Below are 19,022 nucleotides of genomic sequence, written 5' to 3' on the forward strand. Positions count from 1 at the left end.
CCAGGCCACCATGATGTTCTGCCTCACTTCAGTCTCGAATCAATGGAATCAGTCAACCAGGGACTGGGACCTCTGAAACCAAAGTGGATCTTTCTTCTTTTAAGTTGTTTTTCCCAGGGGTTTGTCACAGTGATGAGAAGCTAACTAACACAATGCTGGTTCTCCCCAACATGATGTATAGACCCAATACAACTCCCTGACAAATATCCTAACAGAGGTTCTTACAGAATGTAAGTTGGCTCTGTGTGGCCAGAGCACTAAGTTTGTTTCAGGCAATGTGCACACAAGTGATGTGCTCAGCTTGCAGCCTGGTCCATAATAAGTGCCCCCTCTGTGTAGCCTTTGTGCACTGACTGGATGCCTCAGTGAGGAGCATGACGGAGAGTCCTGGTCCCCGAACACCTGCGTGGAGGTCAGCTGACCTGCCATCCTGAAAACCACCCTGGGTTATGGGTGAGGAAAAAAAAGAAAAAGACTTTCTTTCTTCAAGACATGATCATTTCAGGGACAATGTGCCATACCGGGTGGCCTGCATGAACTAAAGCACACTGTATGGAGACAGGGAGGTACTGACCTCTGGTTTGGGCTTCGACATAGAAAGAGCTCAGAAGTCACAATTCCCATCCTCACCGAAACAAAACTCAAAATGCTGGGCAAACCCTAGAATCACAATTTTCTTGGATTCATCAGAGAACTAAGGTCACCGATCAAATTGCCACCTTGGAAACTTGAAGGTCACCAACTTCTAGATGGATACATCAGCTGAGATCTGCTTGTATGGAGCACAAACCTCTGGGGTCACAAACTCGTAGGAACACCAGGATGGTAATGTTGACGGATCACAAGAGGCTGATGATGGTCACATCACGGACCAGAACGCTTAGTTGGGCTATCCCCCCAGGAATGCCACCACTCCTCCCAGTGAGGGTCTCAGAAAGATCCCCTGGGGGCTATGGCAGAGGGATGAGTATCCATGTTGAAATGCACCAGAGGCCTTCCACAAGGAAGGCCTGGTCACATGGGGGTTGTCGGACAACAATGAGAAGCTTCATCTCACCTGGAGGAAGAGGGGGCTTCTCCCCTCTCCAGGCCCTCCAAACTTCCTGTTTCACCTAAGTGGGAGACATAGTCAGCAGGGTCCAGGGTCAAGGGAACAGACTGTGGACATAGCAGCTGGAGCTGGGCGCAGATAGGAGACCACATCACTGGAGAATTACTTAGGAATGCCATAGCCCTGGCACACAGGCCACCAAAAGGCTGGAATGTCATCATAGATTATAGGTCACCCCCCCCTCCACTTCACCAGGACACCCACAGGCTCTAGCCTAACAAGGGTGGGTCACAGCGAAGACAGCTAGAAGTCAGCCGGGCTCTGGGGAGGAATGCACAGAAAGCATGGTGACAAGAAGGAGCAAAAGCAAGGACACTGGAGCAATTTGGAGCTCCAGGCACCTCTCCGACTAGCACACGTTGCACAGAAGCCGAATCCTAGCAAGAGTAATGTAAAGCCTTCCGCTAAACCCGCCTCAGCTCTCCCATTACCCAACAGCACCTGTACTGTCAACAAATAGGTACAAGGTATGACAAGTGACAAGGGAAAAAACACTCTGAAAGACAGAGCGATGTCAGAAGCTGGCGCAGATACGACATAGAAGCTGGAATTATTCAGAGAGGGAATTTACAAGAATTATGACTAATAGGTTGAGGACTCTAATGGGGAAAAAAGGCAGACAGTATGTAAGAACCAATGGGTAAAATAGACAGAGAAATGGAAACTGTAAGAAAGAATCAAAAGGTCACACGGCAAGTAGACAAGAGGACACCTTCCCTGAGTGAGTTCACCAGGAGCCTCGGAGTGGCCGAGGAAAGAGCGTGAGCGTGAGCCCAGGGTGATGTGGATTCCCAGGCTGAACTGCAAAGGCAAAACAAATAGAAAGAAACCCTCAGAATGGAACACCCAAGAGGTGCTGGCTCATATCAAAAGCCTAGAATATGCATACTTGGAGGAGCAGAGGGAGAAGAGGAAGAGGAGGAAGCAAAGAAAGAGGGGAAGTGAGAATGGCCAAGGACATTCCCCATTGAACAAAAGAGATGCAGGAAGTTCAGAGAACATCGCCAAGCAGAATACAGAACGACAAAAACACATCTCACAGCCCGGTGAGGCAGTGCATGCCTGTAATCCCAGTGATGCAAGAGGCTGAGGCAAGAGGACGGCAAGTTTTGAGGCCAGCCTCAGCAATGTAACAAGACCCTCAGCAACTTAGCAAGACCTTGTCTCAAAAAAAAAAAAAAAAAAGTGGCTTAGTGGTTAAACGTCCCTGGATTCAATCACTGGTACAAATAAAGGGGGGGGGGGAAGTGGATTTAGATTAGTTTAAAATGTATTTTCTAAGCTGGTGGGCATGGCTACTCAGAATGCTAAGGTGGGAGGATGCCTTGAACCCAGGAGTTTGAGGCCCCTGTCTCAAAACAAAACTAAATTAAAGTAAACTCTTAGGCAGTCACTTAGAAATTCTTAAAGAAGTATAACTGATACACTAAGAAAGAATAAAAGTGAAATCAAATAACACTCAAAGCGCAGGAAGGCAAAAAATGAGGGGAGGGAGAGAGAGTTTGGTATTTGTTCAGAGAAAGACTCATTGTTCTAAGGAACAGAAGAGGGAACTCAGATTTAAAGCCACAATTGTCTGAGATCTGATGTATGAGAAACTTGGCTCCCTGCAGATCAGCGGAGGGAGGCGGTGGTGCTAGGACAAGTGGACGTCCCCTTGAAAATGAGTTTAATAGAATCTCTGCCATGAACCAATAAAGTCCAAACTCATTAATGTGGAATCTTATTGCCAGTGTTCTTGATATTATATGTGTGCAAGCATGCTTTTGTTTGCATTTTTAAAAGAAATTTAATTCACAATTTAAAAACACCTATACACTTAAGAGAGAGAAGAAACCAACGTTTGGCTTAGTGGTCAAAGAGCTGGAGAGAAGAGAACCTGCTGGTCCTGCAGAGCCCCAGAGAGCCTCAGACCTCGGACCCCCCTGCCACAGGAGGCGGGCACACATGTGGGGTTAGAGGGTCAGTGGCAGGAGGGAGAAGGTTTGCTTAGTGGAAGATGAGGCCTGGGGGGCAAGGGCCCAAGGACAGAAATGAGGATAAGCTGTCATCTGGAGAAGTGACAATTAAGATGCTGGAAGAGTGGAATTCAGAAGTGGGAAGGGATGGGCAGGGACCACGACTTTTTATTATTAGCCATGTGATAGTATTTGGCTACACACACACACACACACACATACATATATTTTTTTAACCATATATATATACATACACACACACTGGGGATTGAACCTGGAGCACTTAACCACTGAGCTGCATCCTCAGCCCTTTTATGTTTTTTTAATTAATTAATTTATTTATTTATTTATTTTCATGTGGTACTGAGGATTGAACCCAGTGCCTCATGTAGGCGAGAGCTCTACCATTGAGCCACAACCTCGGCCCCCCTTTTTATGTTTTATTTTGAGACAGGGTCTTGCTGAGTTGCTTAGGGCCTCATCAAGTTGCTGAGGCTGACTTCAAACTTGAGATTCTCCTGCCTCAGCCTCCCCAGCCACTGGGATTACAGGTGTGCACCACCATACCTGGTAGAGAATATTCTTGTAATGGCTTCATAGTTTCTTCCCAATTTAGTCCCTCTCTCATTTTCCCCATCCCAAACTTGGTAATCGACCATTTACCTTGACTTTCTACTGTTGAGGCTAATTATACAAGAGGAACAGCATGTTTGGCTTGTCATCTTTCTCCAAAGAAACTTGGGTTGTCTCTAAACCTTAATGTGCATACAAAGTACCTGAGAATGTGCCTATTCTCCTAGCAACTTGGGAGTCCAAAGCAAGAGGATCATAAGTTAGAGGCCAGCCTCAGCAACTTAACAAGGCCCTAAGCAACTCAGCAAGACCCTGTCTCAAAATAAAACATAGAAAGGCCTGGAGATGTGGCTCAGTGGATAAGGATTCATTGGTTCAATTCCCAGTACTTAAAAAAAAAAAAAAAAGTCCCTGGGAATCTTGTTAAAGAGATCTTGTTAAAGAGATCAATAGATTTGAGGTGGGGTCTGACATTCTGAGAACAAAAAGGATGTGGGACAATTTTTAGGGGTGACAGAAATGTTTTGTATCTTGATTGAGGTTGTAGTTACATGGCTATATACATTTATCACAACTCATTGAACTGTATACTTACAATAGGTGCAAAAAATTGACTTCAAAGGGAAAAATCATTCTAAACAGGTTATAGATATAAATTTGGAAGATGAAATAAGATTTTAGAAGAAAACATACATCTTGGGATAGGCAAAATCTTTCTTAAGTAGGACTCAGAAAGAGCTAACCATACAGAAGAACTTACACACGTGAGTTGGACCACATTAAAATAAACTCCCATTCATAAATAGACTATTAGAGAGTGAAAGTCAGGCCACACAACCAAGGAAAGATATCTGCAGTACATGCATCTGACAAAGGACACACACCTGTCTTATACAGTTCAATAAGAAAGGCAGTTCGATAGAAAAATGGGCAAAAAACTTGAATGGATACTTCACAAAGCTGGATATCCAAAATGGTCAATAAACAAGAAAAATTTTGTTTTTTTATGACTAATTGTCATAAGTGAAATGCAAATTAGTCATAAGTGAAATGCAAATTAAAACCACAGAATTGTTTGTCTGGCTACATACCCACCCGAATGTCCAAAATGAAGAGACAATTCCGGGTGTGAGTATCGTCTCAGAGCAGAGAGCAAACAAAAGCCTCAGCCATGACCGAGGGCAACACAGCCTGAAATGACATCCTTGGGAAACTATTTGGCAGCACCTACTAGAGCAGAGTGTGAACATGCCCTAGGGTCCAGCAAGCCTACTCCTGGGTGGGTAAACACTTATTTCCAAAATAGATGCATAAGAGTGCTTGTAGCAGCATTATTCACAATAGCCAATCAACAGTGGCATAAATAAAATCTGGATAATTCACAAAATGGATTATTATTGGCAACAAAAGCCAAACGATGTATCGCTATAAGAAGCAACATTGATAAAGCTAAGGTTGTCAGATAAAGTACAGGACACCCCATTATACTTATTTTCTGAATAAACAAATAATTTTTACTGCAAGAATGTCCAATGCAATATTTGGGACATACGTATACTAAAAGTTCTTATGTTAAAAGTCATTACTCTATTACAACATTATTCTTTAAAAATTCTTACATTAAAGTTCTTATTCTATGGCGATATTGTTTTTCAGCTGGTCATGTTCTATTTCTTGATCTGGGTGTCACTGGTGACCAGGATGTGCTCACTTGGGGTCCACACGTGTCTCTTGTGTGTATGCTACACTTCAATGCGAAGTTTACTGTAATAACAATAAAACTGTACCTGGCCCATGTGTCCCGTTCAATCAGGGCTGGCCTCTTGCCTGGGGGGGGGTCCCACTTGATCTCCTCCCTGCTGTCTGTGATCTCTGTAACCTGTACAACCATCCTGGCTCACAGCCCCTGTTCAGAATGCCCCGATGGCTCACCCTGAGCTGTCCTACTCCTTCAGGCACACCTGTCTATCCCTCTCCCTAAGGTCTGTCCACATGTTGGGCATCACTCAGAGCGACAGCCTCACCTTGCAACTGGCTGTTTATACGCCTGTCTCCTCACCAGATGACAGACGAGTTGTGGCAGGGACTCCGTCTTTTCACCTTTTATCCTTCGCAGTGTCTGCACAGGGTTGATGCTGGGCGTATCTTAGTGGATGAATATGTGGGAGTCTTAGTCCATTTTCTGCCGCTATCACAGAATACCATGGACTGCATAATTTATAACAAACAGAAATTTATTTGGCTTATGCTTCTGGAGGAGGAGAAGCCCATGAGCAAGAGGCTGCATCTGGCAAGAACCTGCTTACTACATCTTCCCATGGTGAAAGGGCAAAAGATCATGGGCAAGAGAGAGCGAGAGACAGAAGAGAGTGGAAACCTACCCGGGGGTGGGGTAACTATCCCTCCTGTGATGACAACATTGACGCATGATCTTTTTTTTTTTTTTTGTACTAGGGATTGGACCCAGGGTGCTCGATCACTGAGCAGCATTCCCAGAGCTGTTTAATTTTGAGACAAGGTCTTGCAATGTTGATTAGGACCTCACTAAATGGCTGAGGCTGCCTTTGAACTTGCAATCCTCCTGCCTCCACCTCCTGAGCCACTGGGATTACAGGTACATGCCACCGTGCCCAGTCTAATCACCTCTTAAAGGTCCCACCCCTCAACACTATTCCATGGGGGATTCAGTCTCCAGCCATGCTTTTGGGGAGACACATTTAAGCCCTAGCAGTGGGTAGCCGGAGTAATGAAGTGATGGTTGGAGATCAGGCAAAAGAACATGAGTAAAGCATTGCAGAGGGTTCATGCTAAAATTTTAGATTTGAAAGGGACCCTTGGGCACTTGCTCTGGGTTACCCTGCTAATGAGTGGCATGCAACTACAGCAAGATTGGCACCTGGCAGCTACAGGCCTGTCCTGAGCACGGTGCTTGCTGCACATGGGTGGCAGCGGTAGGTGGTGTCTTATTTAACTTGCTGTGGAAGGGTGCTGGTCTCATCCCATTTCATAGACGAGAACACAGGTGCAAAGAAGTTCGGCGACTTGTCCCAGATCATATGGCTGGCAGGAGCAGAGCCCACGCCCATCACAACCACTATTCTATGAGTAATGCCAAATGCTGAATCACTAAAATGCCATCCCCCACCCTTCCCTGCCACCACCCGGAACAGGCAAGTCAGCAGAGGAAGTGTCAGTGCCCACCGAGCCCTGAGCAGCATTGTGAGTCACGCAACCTTTCTGGTACCTCTCAAATCGGTCTCTGTAGGTGGCTCCCCCTCCCATGGAATGGCCCGCCCGGAAGGGGTGACAACTCAAACCCCTAAACACAGCCTTCAGCTTCATCCAGACTGAGATTTTCAGGTTTTAAACAAAACAAAAATCTGATTCACTGTTTCCAGTCCTACAGGAAACTCAAGTCCTTTATTTATCTGTTTCTAAAAAAAAATTTTTAAAATAAAAAGAAGAAAATCAAACTAGAAAAAAAAAAACACCTTTATGTCTTGAAAGAGTTTTGAATGCATCTCATTTCACACAGCAGCAAACATTGTTCATGACAGAGGCTGTAGAACGAAGCCCAAAGTAAAAGAGAAGGAAATGAAACGCATTACAATAAAACACACTCGCTAATAAATAAGAGCCCAGGCAATGAATCCGACTCAGAATATACCACTGGCAAGAAGAAATGCCCCAAAGCTTTGCTTAAACCAAATAATAGAAGAACTGATGGCTCCCCTGGGTCCCTGGGAAAAGTTAATACATCCAGGAGGCTGCAAACGGAAGCTCTGTTTGGGATTTTGGTACAAAACACAGGACATTAACCACATTCAAGGTGAAAGAAACAGGCCTTGTAGATTTAGGGACCACGGTGTTTTCATCAGGTAACAAAAATAGATGTCTGGATGTCTCCACTGGATCCTACCAGCTGCCCTCTAGAAATTAACCAGAGCTCCTCCCAGCGCACCCAGGGGGACCCACTGCTCCTAACTGCCCAACTGGAGAATTAATTTAACTGCAGAGATTTGGATAATAAGAATGAACCCTTAAGGGAGATAAAAACCTCAATTGGGGAAGATTTTCTCCCATCCATTGTGCAGAAGCATCATTAGAGGTGAGGACACAGGGTGGGGGTCAGGAGCTCTGGGGTTCTATTATGCAAGGGTGACCCTGAAGAAAACCGCCTGACTTGCACCAGCCCCCGAGGCTGTGAAAGATACTGAGATGCTGAGATGCTCCAAGCTCAGAAGGATCACATCCTACACCTAGCATCCAAATTAGTCCCTTTCTCATCAACCCCAGGGGAATCCTAATAGCACTAGGGCGACAGAGCAGGAGAAGACAAAGGAAGACATTCAAGGTGAAAGCCAAGGCCGGTCTAGAGGAGGGCACAACCAATGACAGAATTCAAAACTGAAGAGGCCACTTAATAAAAATAAAGCCTCTTCTTTACAGAATGCTTTGGTATTTCCAGCGCCATTTTTCACCTACTTATCTCCTAGGCTCCTTAGAGCAATTTTGTGTAGCAGGAAGGCAGGGATTATTTATCTCCATCTTGTTCATGAAATCTCGGAGGAGTGAAGTGATTCGTTCAAGGTCACAGGGTCACTGTGGATTTTTAAAGTGGGTCCTGTAGGGATGACTAGTTGGGGGCAGCCAAGCTTCAATTCTCAGTTTCACACCCATGGCAGACATTGACAATCAATTACAGAACTCTCTTCCAGAGCTCAATGCAATGCTCCAGCAAGCCATTATTAGTTGATTGGCCTCCAAGATCAAATCCATTTATCATCTCAAGCCCTACCTAATCTTCTCACTTGACATATGAAGAAACTGAGCCCCAGAGAGGAGAAGGGACTTGGTCAAGACTGTCCAATGGGTGAGACGATCCAAAATCCAAATCCCCTTTCTAAGCCAGCGGTTTCCCCAGTGCACCAGGCTGTCCCCCATCTGCTGCCCATAGAGTGCACATCTTCCCCACCAAGATGCATTAACAGGACAGAAGAATGACTTTTTCATGACCTTGCCAGAGAAAATTGGTTTTTCTGAGCAAATGGACAAATTACTACTCCCAAGGGACAAATCAAAGATGACTCAAGGAGCCTAACCCTGAGCAACTGGCAGGACAGAAGAGAGAGTTCAGCACCAGGAAACCCCAACTTTGATTTCTGGATCCATTCCCAGTGGACACGTCAAGACTCAAGTTCAGGAGGGGAGTCTGGGCAGGAGATACAAACCTGGGTGTGACTGGTACATAGATGACTTTTCAAGCAATGAGGCAGATGAGGCCACCTGGGGAGGGGACTGAGCTCTGGCTTGGGCCTCAGAGATCAGGGGATGCGAGCAGTCAGGGAAGAGAGACTGGGGAGCAGCAGTCAGTTAAGTGGGAGAAAAACCAGGAGAGGGGCCCAAAGCCAGATGAATATGTGTTTCCAGGAGGTGAAGAATCAATGGTATCACATGCTGATAAGATCACGGACTAAGAACAGACTGCAGGACAGAGGCAGCAGTGACTTAGATCAGAGCTGTTTAAATTGATTGCCTGGGCAAAAGCCCCACTAAAGTGGGTTCGATATGGAAAGGGAGAATAGGAACTGGGGACAGCCAGTGTAGACAACACATTCAAAGGGATTTGCTATGAAGGTGTTATCCTCAGATCCTTATGCTGTACCCCTAAGTCCCTGAACGTTGAAATGTGACTCTACTTGAAGACAGGGTCTTTAAAGAGTAGATTAAGTTTAAATGAGTTCTTTGGGGGATGGGACCAGTAGGACTGCTGTTCTTCATGCAAAAAATAGGGAAGGAACATTAAAAGGGACAAAGAAGATTTTTTTTAATATTTATTTTTTTAGTTGTAGTTGGACACAATACCTTTATTTTGTTTATTTATTTTTATGTGGTGCTGAGGATTGAACCTAGGGCCTTGCACATGCTAGGCGAGTGCTCTACAGCTGAGCCACAACCCCAGCCCCCCCATCCCCCACCCCACCCCCGCGACAAAGGAGATTTTTATGCTATGGAGAAGAACTGTCAATGACCATGTGCCTTAGAACACAGCTGAGAAGCACACACAGTAAAGCTGATGGAAAACAAGAAACTGGGAAAGACACGGTCAGTAAGAGACTTCAGAAAGGGCCCCGAGAAGGGGACTAGCAGGTACAGTCACAGATGACCAAAGATAATCAACATGTTCTAACAGATCCAGAGAGCACTGTATCAAACAAGTAGGAAAGACAAATTCTTTTCAAGCGCACATAGAACAGTCTTACAAAATTCCAGCATGAATTAGCCACGAAGAAAATTTCAAGCAATAATGAAAGGTGGAAATAACATATGGCATATTTTCTGGTGAAAACATGATAAAATTTTAAAAGGAAGCTGTAGGGGTGAGCCCTAATCCAATCTGACTAGTGTTCTTCCAGAAGAGGGATCGGGGACTGGGGATATTGCTCAGTGACGGAGCACATGGGGCCCTGAGTTCAATCCTAGCATTGCAAAAAAAAAAAAAATCAAAAGAAGAGGGGCTGGGGGTGTAACTCAGTAGTACAGGGCATGCTTAGCATGCACTCGGCCCTGGGCTCCATCCCTGGCACAAATAAATAAAAGGAAATCAGACACACAGAGAGACACTAGAGGTGAGCTCGAACATCCAGGTGAGGACACAGAGGGAAGGTGGCTGTCACCATCAAGGAGAGAGGCCTCAGGAAACACCAACCTGCCAGCACCTTGAGCTCAGACACACAATGAATGTGTGCTGTTCAAGCCGCCTGGACCATGGTGCTTTGTTACGGCAGTCCAAGCGTAATCATTAAAAAGAAAAGAAATAGAGATAGGCAGTGATAGCTATAGGGGAGTATGAAATCCAGATGGGTTGGTTAGTTTGTGCTAAAGATGGGTGAAACTGTGGCACCTCAGTACTCCGATGGGAATGACGTCACAGAGAGAGAGGGATAGATGATATAGGAGAGGAAGATACCAGAGAATTTCACTGGATAGACAAGGGGGCTCTGGGGCCTGGGGCAGAGATGGGCAGGGCAGATGGACAGATGTATATCTTGGAAACAGGGCAGGGCTCAGGCCCAGATGCACGAGGTGCCAGGACACGGGGTAGAGGAGGAGGCAGGGCCACAGGCTTAGGGCCAGGAGGGCCTCTTAGGTTCCATTTGCTACAAAAGATTGGGATTTTTCAAAATGTAGTTAATATTAAGTAAGAAAGATATGAAGTTATATAAAATTTCTATACAAAGGGGGAAACAGGTTGATCTGTTCCTTTGAATGGCCTTCTGCTTATGCTGTAGCCACACATAATAGTCAAAGAAAACCAGTGATGTTTCCCTACCCATAACAGTCAGAGAAAATCATCCTTTCCCAGGGATGGGATGTAGCTCTGTGGTGGAGCACCTGCCTAGCATGCATAGGGCCCTGGGTTTGGCCCCTGACAGTGCAACCAAAAAAAAAAAAAACCTATCCCTTCCTTCTTTGGCCCCATTCTTCAGCCTAAAACCTCTCCAAACTGGGACAACCCTGCTAAAGAATGTCTCTTAAGAATATGGGAAGAGGGCTGGGGATGTGGCTCAAGCAGTGGCGTGCTCGCCTGGCATGCGCGGGGCGCTGGGTTCGATCCTCAGCACCACATACAAATAAAAAATAAAGGTGTTGTGTCCACTGAAAACTAAAAATAAATATTTTAAAAAATTTTTCTCTCTCTCTCTTTAAAAAAAGAAAAAGACTATGGTAAGAATGGGGTGGGGATGTGACTCAGTGGCAAGGTGCTTGCCTAATATGTGTGAAGCCCTGGGTTTAATCCTCAGTGGCCCCCAAAGGGAAAAAAAAGTAAAAGTAAAAAAGAATATGGGAAGAAACACTTTTCTAATATCAGGTATGCTCATAGGAACGGGGCCTTTCATGCTCCTTGGTCTACATCTCTGCAAACAGGGATGTCCACACCAGCTCCCAGAAGCATGTGGTTTTCAAAAGCATCTGAGCACTGAAGACAGGAGGCCTGGGAAGAAGTACGGGGTACCATTATCATTCAACTGAATGTTTCCCTTGAACCAATTTAGCTCAGATCCCTTTTTTTAAAAAAGGCTATTTCTTAGAAGACTTCAGTCAATCACATAATCCTTTCCAGAAGCAGGGAACAAAGCACTAGTGTCAATAAAATGCAGTTTTACTTCATAATAACATTTATTCACTAAAATAATAATTTACTAAACCTCAAATAATACTGGCACAGGGCTTCTGTTTGCCCTTAGATTGAAAAAAAAAAATTAAAATAAAAAAACCCACATCTTTCTACATAAATGTACAAGAACACTCACAGTAGTTTCATCACAGTGGCCCCAAAGTGCAAATCATACAAATGCTTGTCAACAGACCCTTTCCACCAAGATGGTGCTGGAAGCCGAGAAGGAGCCTCCTGCCTCTCCCAGAGCCAAAACCAATGCCAAGGCTCTGCAGGCCAAGAATGCAGAGCGAGAAGGCACTGTGTTAGTCAGCTTTTCGTTGCTATGACTAAAATACCTGACAAGAACAACTTAGAGGAGGTAAAGTTTATTTTGGCTCAAAGTTCCAGAAGTTCAGTCCATGGTGGGCTGAATCCATTGCTCTGTACTCAAGGTGAGGCAGAACGTCATGGTGGGAGGGTGTGGTAGAGGAAAGCAGCTCAGCAGACAGCAGTCGAGGAAGCAGAGAGGGAGGATGAACTCTTCCAAGGCAAACTTCCCTCCCCAGTGACCCACCTCCTCCAGGTATCTCCCACCTGCCTACAGGTACCACCCAGCCAATCCATTCAAACTAAGGCAGTCTGATTAGGTTACAGCTCCCATATTTACTGCACCTCTGAATATTGTGCATTAACCCAGGAATTTGGGGGGACCTTATACCCAAACCACAACAGGCATCCACAGACAGACAGACACACACACACACACACACACACACACCCCACACTGGGGCTCCAGAGGCAGCCCCAAATATCCTCAGAGGAGAGCTTCCTGAAGAAAAATCTCCATCCTCAAGTCCCCTCCACTGAGTCTGCCATGAAATTAGAAGAAACACACTCGTGTTCACTGTGGATGTCAAGAATCAACGAGCACCGGACTTAAAAAGCTGTGAAGAAGCTCTGTGACATTGATGTAGCCAAGGTCAATACTCCATCAGGCCTGACAGAGATGAGAAAGCATATGTTCCACTGGCTCCCGATAACCACGCTTTGGATGTTACCAGTGAAATTGGGATCATCTCGACTGAGTCCAGCTGGCTAAGTCTACATACACATTTTTTTTTTCACCATAAAAAAAATGTTTATCAACAGTAGAACGGATAAACTGTGATGCATTTGTACAAGGCACCAAGAAGCAACAAACTGGATGAGCCTCACATATGTGGCTGAGAAAAAAAGCTGGAGGCAGAGAACATCTCATAGGCTCCATTTACATGAAAGGTAAGGACAGGCAAAGCCACAGGGATTAGCTTGAAGTGGTGCTTATGTTGGGGTTAGGGGAAGGTGAGCCACTGGGAAGAGGCCTGAGAGACCCCATGGGCCCTTGAAAGGAGTTATACCTGGTGATTGGCTCCGCGGGTATATAGAAAGCTCTTCAAGCTCTATGCCTAAGATTTGTTCCTTTTTTTTTTTTTTTGGTACTGGAGATTGAACCCAGGGGCACTTAGCCACTGAGCCACATCCTCATTCCTTTTTTAATATATTTTATTTAGAGACAGAGTCTCACTGAGTTCCTTAGGGCCTCAATAATTTGCTGAGACTAGCTTTCAACTCGAGATCCTCCTGTCTCAGCCTCCTGAGTCGCTGGGATTATAGGTGTGTGCTACCATGACTGTCTTTATGCTTAAGATTTGTGAAGTGTACTGTGTGCTATATCTTAATTTAAAAACCCCGATTTCTCACTGAGGGGTCCCCCAGTTTTGCCTTTTAGCAGGAACACTGAGGCCTGTGATTCCTAGCATGGACCTCTTATTAGGACAAAGCAGAAATGAGAGTCCACTGTAAGAGGAAACCACCTTTTGCATGAGGCTGGGATTCTGGAAAGCTAAGACTCATGGTCAACAAAAAATGCAAACAAGAGACAAAGATACAAAATAAGTTTTAAAAATTTCCCTTTCCAGCCACTGAGCTCCCTCGCCCAGAGGTCCCTAGCATAAACAGACTCTTATAAGCAATGTGTTTTCTTCCAGAAACTCATTGAGAAGAAACACACTCGTGATGTCTGCATCCCCACAGATCCGCCTCATCCTCATTAATGACCTCACAGAATCCCACTGTGCAGATGGACCTTGCTCTGGAGGAGCAATTCTGCCCTTTTAAGCTTTTGTCTATAAATAAACAACACTTGCAAGAACATCTGCATTACAAATCTTTGCATGCTTGTACAAGTATGTCCGTAATACAGTCTCTTAGAAGCAGAGTTCCCATGCCAGAGGGTTTATTCATTTACAATGCTGGTAAACATCATCAGATTGTCCCTATATAAGAATGCCTGCCGGGCTGGGGTTGTGGCTCAGTGGTAGAATGCTTGCCTAGCACACGTGAGGTCCTGGGTTTGATCCTCAGCACCACATAAAAATGAAGTAAAGATATTGTGTTCACCTACAATTGAAAATAAATAAATAAGATAAATATTTAAAAAAAAAAAAAAAAAAAAGAATGCCTGCCTGCCCTTCCCTTGCCAACACCAGGTTTCAAATTTGTTGAGTGTTGCCAGCCTAAAAGTCAAAAAATGTGATGTCCCTCTTTTATCACTTCACATTGATTTAATCATAACGGAAGCATGTTGACTTGTTCACATTATACTCGTCTGCAACCTTAGCCAGTTTCCCACTGCCCTGAATTCTATAGTTCTGGGGTTGATCAACTATCACAGAGGGTCCATTCCTGCACCCCCCGCACTGTGTTGGACCAGCGATGGCCACACTCTCTCCATCTGTGGCTTGCAGAGTTGAGTTGCTTCTACAGAGACCATCTGGCTCATGAGGCCTAAAATATTTACTTTTTGGGCCTTTCAGGAAAAAGTTTGCCGATTCTGGTATCTATGTGATTGACAAGTGTTCGTAATAAATTAGAGAAATAGCTCTTGGTTCTGTGTATTCAGTTTTGCTTTTAACTCATCACCCTGTTCCACCTCCTAGTCTCAAAATAACCAAGTCAGAAGCACAACTGAAAAGCAGAAGCTCTCGGGGCGCCATGACACATGCGGCACATTTAGAAACACTGGTCGGTGTTAATTTAGGGAAGGTATTTTTATACCCATTTTATACATGTGACTTTGCTGAGGCCACACGGTCACGGGTGATTGCCTGGTTCCAAGTACATAGATCTTTCCAGAATAGTATCTTATCTCTTAGGCATGAGAGCCACGTCAGGAATGGCAAGCACTGCCTTTGATACCCTCAGGGCACGTGAAGTTCCGAGGGATAGAACACGGGGGAGTCCCCACTCTGTCCCTGTCAAACTTATGAGTAAAGGCCACACCTCCCTGAGACAGAGGGGTCAGGAGGATGACATGCTGCACACAGAAACAAATGGGGAAGGCTGGAGCCCTCCTGGGGGACTGGACACACCTCTCTGGCTCTCGGGCAGAGGAGCATTGTCCACTGAACAGTGATTGCAGGGTCCAGAGGTTGAACAGATGTGCTTATGGGCGGTGGAGGCGGGAAGAGGGAACAGATGCCAAGCAAGAGGAGAGCTTTTATTACCCCCTGGCACTGGGCCACGGATACCCATCACACAAATTTGACAGTGACCATTATAATCTTTGAGCCCTTGAACCAATCACGGCACCAAAGATTACTCCCCAATAAAACCACTGACCCAGACAGCAGGTCCCTCAAGGAGAGTGAGGGGCAGCCGGAGGGCATGTTCTTTACATGTAGCATGTACTAGCCATGTCCTTCCCATGTGGTCCTGCCTGGATGAAGAGGCTGGCACCCAGGAATCTGCTCTTTGTAATTTTTCTTTAGGGACAGGTAGCTCCACGGTAGAGCACGTACCTAGCCCATGTGAAGCCCTGGGTTTGATCCCAGCATGGCAAAAAGAATAAGAAAAAAAAATGTAATTTTATTTTATCAGAAAAGTATTTTTAAGGGGTTTTCTCAAAAGTTGTCTTTCCCTTTTCTTTCTGTTCTCATATTTCAATCAAACCAAATATATTCTAGAACAGTCGGGTAGTGTAGCCACAGCAGCAAGAAGAGGATATTCACGGGGTAGAACATCTGCTCTGATTTTCTTCAATTCTCAAAATTCTACTGTAAGACTGTGAAACTGAGGCCGAGCCACACTAAGCAAGGAGGTCCTCCAGTTGGTCTGTCGGTGGGGAACAGGCGCTGTATCCCCAGGTCTGGCCTCTGGAATCCAACCTCTGATCTCAGTAGCAATTGCCAAAGCAGTAATATTTTGTATTTTCCTCATTTTATGCCCGATGCCGTGGGCAAGGCTGAAAACAACTAGTATAAAAATCCCGATTCCATTTGAGAAATGATGTCAGAGAGCACAAGAAATGACAAGTCTGTCCAAGGCCACACAGCTAGGACAGCTCCCGGACCTGAAAGGAGGCAAGCTGACCCCTATCACTTTCTTCCCTCTGTCATGAATACACGCATCTCTCCGTTTCTCAAATCTGGCTTTGCAAAACCACCACAACCCACCCCTGGTGAGTCAGGGTGGCCATCTGGGGCTTAACCCCCATCCTGTTGACCAGACATGCTGTCTTCAAAACAGAGAGAACAGATGACAGTTTTTGACACAGATTGGAGGGGGCTTCATTGTTCAGCATTTGATGAGCCCTTTCATAATCGTTATCAGAAAATCAGGACTTGATGAGGTCTCACATGTACACTGTACTATAAAGACCTAATATCACAGGAGACTCTTCATCTCCACCACCCCTACCCTGCAGACACACATCCCTTCTGGCCTAGGAAGAAGTCTCTAATGGGAAGGGTGGGGGAGCACCACATATGAAGGTGCAGAAAGAAGTCGAGGCCTTCCTTCCTGCACAACAGCCTGGAGCCTTTTCCTATGATGGCCTTCCAAGCCCTGCCATCTCCCACACGCCCTCTGCCAGCCTCTCTCCTCTGAATTCTTTCCCATCTAGTGTCCTCAGCTGCACTGCCATCAGTGCACCCAACCTGTGCAACAGAACCTCCTTAGACAAGGACCCTGTGCTTCCCACACAAAGCTACCTATGTAGTGAGCACTGATTGGTTCAAACATACATTGTTGCCTTCAGGAGAGTTAAATCTAGAGGTTATCACATAAAGGGTGGGTGAAGCCAGGCATGGTGGCACAAGCCTATAATCCCAGTGGCTAGGGAGGCTGAGGCAGGAGGATGGTGAGTTCAAAGCCAGCCTCAGCTACTTGGGGGGGGATGTGACTCAGTTGTTTAAGCACCTCTGGGCAATCCCTGGTACCAAGAATAAATAAAATGTGGTGTCTCCATGCATTGGAGCACTACTCAGGCCAAGTAAGGAGACAGGCAGCAACGTGGATGGATACACCTTCAGGACAGGATGATCAGGGAAGTAACCAGATACCAAAGGTCAAACACTGATGCCACCTCAATGAGGTTCCCAGAGCAGTCAGATCCACAGAAAGTGCAATGCTAGGGCCTGGGGGTGAGGGGAAAGAGGAGCTATTGTTTAAAGGGGACAGAGTGGCTGTTTAGGAAGATGGAAAAGTTCTGGAAGCAGATAGCATCGATGACTGCACAACAGTACGAATGTACTTCAGGCCACTGGACCATCCACTTAAAAGTGATTGAAATTGTTATTTTTATGTTATGTATATTCTGCCACTTTTTTTTTTTTTTTTTTTTTTTGCTTAAATCACATCAAGGATCACTCATGTGCAGACTAGAGACTACTCGGATTCTTGCCTAATAAAATCTATTCAGGTGCAAACCATTTCGCTGAGATGTGACAAGGACAAGGCCGGCTGCCTTTGCCCTCGGAGCACGGCTGGCCCAGGTGGAACTATCTGCACTGTACAGATGCCTTAGGGGTGGAGGCAGCCGGAGTTCCCGCAAAGCACAGCAGTGGAGAATGGAAGCTGAATTCCTGTCCTCACATTAATTCCCGGCTCCCGGGATTTCCGGCACACATTATGCACGGTTAGGCACTAAATAAAGGTTGAATGACAGACCAACTTTTTCCTCCCTTTCTGATAGATTCGTAACTTTATACCTTCAAGAGAAGCGGTAAGTGTCAGGAGAAATTTTTTAAAACTACTAATCAAAGGGTTGGAGACCAGGCAGAGCGCACAGAGGTCAGTTTTGTCCAAGACCCAGTTGGTGCAGGCGGCCCTCGGCTGAGACTGCAAGGAGTGACAGAAAGGCAGCAGCTCAGGTGACGTCCTGATCCAGCTGAAGGCTGCAGCCCACAGTGTAACTCTGTGCTCGGTGCCCCTAAGGGCCAGAAAAGCCCTTCCTGTCTCTCAGCAGAGAGGGCGCCGCAGAGCGCCCACGGGAGCATCTGGGAGGTGACTTCAGGCTGGGGCCACCAGGGCCCTCTCCTGCACGCCGACCATCCCCCCTCCTCATTCGCCCTCCGTGGGAGGGGGGCGGTCCTCGGCCCCCTCTGCGCCGCTTTGGAGGTCCCCGTCTCAGCCTGAGCCGCGTGGGCCCCACCTTCTCGGGAGCCTCTGAGTCAGGTCAGGCTGGGCTGTGTTCTGGAAACTTCCGGCCCTTCAGGTGCCTGCGCAGGTTCTACTCCAGCCTCCGGGGCAGGTGCACGGGGGCGCCCGCCGGCCGCTGCCTCCGGCCCCCCATTCATCCCCGTCCTCTCTAAGGAGCGCGGGAACCTGGCCAGGGGGACCCCGGAGGCTGTCAGGGACCCGGAGGAGACCCGGAGACGTAACAGGAGGAAGCAGCGGCGGGGAGGGGAGAGGGAGGAGAAGGTGGGCGAGGAAAGGGTGGGCTCCCCCCCCCGCCCCCGGTCCCCGCCGCCAAAGCCCGCGAGCCCCCCCGCGTCCCCTCCCGCGTCCTCCCCTTCGCCTACCTGGGCGCTCATGCTCCGCGGGCGCGGACGCCTCCTCCGCGCAGGCCGCCGGCTGCCTCCCGCGCCCCGCGCCCACTGTCCGGCTGCCCGGCCGCAGGGGCTGGCGCGGCCGGGGCTGGAGTCCGGAGACCCGAAGAGGCGATGGGAGCAGAAAGGAGAGAAAGTGTGTCATAGGCTGGGAGGGGCGGGGGAGGGAAATGCAAAACCCGACAGGAAATGAGACTAAAAAAATGCAAAAGGTTAGAAAAAGAGATAAGGAAGAGGGGGAGGGGCGGACTCTGGTCCAGGGCTTTGGAGGGAGGGCGGGGAGGGGGTGGGGCGGCTCTGGGGTGGGGCACTGCAGGGACAGACTTATGAGGGTCAGAGTGGGGAGACCT

The 19,022-nt window shown here is 46.8% G+C and overlaps 1 protein-coding gene across 2 annotated transcripts in view; it reads right to left on the reverse strand.

Moving 5' to 3' along the window:
• The window catches only part of Card11 (caspase recruitment domain family member 11), a 117,707-nt gene extending 98,909 nt beyond the window's left edge, over nucleotides 1-18,798 (reverse strand). For both annotated transcript variants that reach the window (XM_046453678.2, XM_046453676.2), the window contains exon 1: nucleotides 18,646-18,798. The gene's annotated coding sequence lies outside the window, so the exon portion shown is untranslated. The remainder of the gene's footprint in view (nucleotides 1-18,645) is intronic.
• Between the last annotated feature and the right edge of the window lie 224 nt (nucleotides 18,799-19,022).

Source organism: Marmota monax, unplaced genomic scaffold (assembly GCF_021218885.2).
Source record: "Marmota monax isolate L192 unplaced genomic scaffold, Marmota_monax_Labrador192_F-V1.1 WCK01_AAM20220418_F8-fsc00148, whole genome shotgun sequence".
NCBI classification, from domain to species: Eukaryota; Metazoa; Chordata; class Mammalia; order Rodentia; family Sciuridae; genus Marmota; species Marmota monax.